General features: G+C 36.5%; 1 protein-coding gene across 1 annotated transcript in view; it reads right to left on the minus strand.

Annotated features, from left to right (window-relative positions):
* The window catches only part of LOC101856855 (neuronal calcium sensor 1), a gene marked incomplete at its 3' end in the record, with an annotated part of 17,773 nt that overhangs the window by 11,125 nt on the left and 4,883 nt on the right, over window positions 1–1,765 (minus strand).

A 1,765-nucleotide genomic window follows, 5' to 3' on the forward strand; every position in this document is an offset into this window, starting at 1 on the left:
ACACACACACACACACACACACGCACACACTCGCACAATCGTATAAACACAAACAAACAAACAAAAAACAACAACACCAAACAAATGTACAAGAAACCAGCAAAATAATGTGCTTGAACTGGCGGAATCGTGCAGTAATTACTTCGAAGTCACGTATTGAGTCCCGTTCGAACTCACTTGAGTCCCGTAAAGTGCATTAACCTTTACCGTCCGATACAAAAAAAGGAAATTGTACTTAATTACAGTTCGTAAATATTCCAGTGCAATAAAAAGTTGTTGAAACTATTGCGAGTGCAAAAAAATCGTGAAATAATATATATTTCTTTTGCCTGTGTTTTCAAACTGGTTTCCACAGTAGACATAATTTCCCTTTACGCTGACGAAAGCAATGATAAGCTTTGTCTAGCCTCTATGTTGAAATAATTGGAAATTTCTATTGTATTCGATACTTAAATGATTGATTGATTGGGTAGGTGTTTTATATGGCACTTTTGACTCAATTTTGGTCATCGATACTTCAAAAAATTAATAAATTTTAACAAAGGACTTTAATCTTTCATCAGCCTCTCCATACAGACAGACGCCAGTGGTGTGAAGCTTTGAACTCGTGCCTTCCAGACAAGAGACGAGAGTTCGACTCCCCCCCCCCCCCCTCCAAAAAAAAAAGGAAAAATAAGATAATATTATATTTCTTGAAGTATCTCGATAGTAACCAAAGATAGTGAAATTGAACTAGAAGGAAGGGTAAAAAAATAATTTAAAAAAATGTAATGTCTTGTAAAACTGTTGAGTGGGTGTGTCATTGAGGGAAAAGAAGTCGAAGATGGCAGAGCTGAAAAAGAAACCAACAATGAGTATTTAGTTTTATTAGAGGTTTTACAGCTCTCGCAACTGCATAAGGTCATATGAACGCCAGAAGAATAGAGGTGTTACAAGAGAGTAACAAACATAAAAAAACAAGAAGGGGAGATTCTATATGGACGATAGATAATATTTGATAGGAAAGAAGAAGCAAACTACACCAGAGCACCTGTCAAACACCCACAAACCACAATGGACGGTCACTGATAGAAACATTTATTATCCATGAGATAAATGTTGTTCCTTTGACCCTTTAATTGACATAACGACCTTGAACTTCTGTTAATTAAAGTGACTACATGTGATTAACTAGTTAATTCTTTAGTAGGAAATTTTGGCAGATTTTGGTATCTGTTCCAATTTAATGTATTCAGTAAAGAGTTTTTGATCTATCGTTAATAAAATTATGATCCAAAGAGATCTTCTAAGAGGGGGGGAGTGTGTAGAATATGATGCTTTTCTGTTGGGTGGAAGGGCGGGGGGGTGTTCTAATTTTTGTTCCATTATAAATCTCTTGTAAACATGTTTGTGCGTGGTTGGCGGGTGCTCTGGTGTGGTTTGCTTCTTCTTTCCTATATATCAAACGTCTATCGTCCTTATCTCCCCTTCTTCTTTTTTATGTTTGTTACTCTCTTGTAGCACCTCTAATCTTCTGGCGCTCATATGACAGTATGCAGTTTCAAGCGCCGTAAAGCATCTACTACTAAAACAAAACAAAAAAAACTAAAACATGCTTCCATCAACCAGATGAAAAAGATTGAGCATTATATTAGTATTTTTAGGGCGAGAAACGTGCGAAAATGTAGCTGTACAGACCTACACAGGTCAAGATAGTTTAGATATGGAGTGAATGAGTATTATGTGTGAGAGAATGTGTGTGTGTGTGTGTGTGTGTGTGTGTGCG

This window comes from Aplysia californica, unplaced genomic scaffold, assembly GCF_000002075.1.
Source record: "Aplysia californica isolate F4 #8 unplaced genomic scaffold, AplCal3.0 scaffold01184, whole genome shotgun sequence".
Classification (NCBI taxonomy): domain Eukaryota; kingdom Metazoa; phylum Mollusca; class Gastropoda; order Aplysiida; family Aplysiidae; genus Aplysia; species Aplysia californica.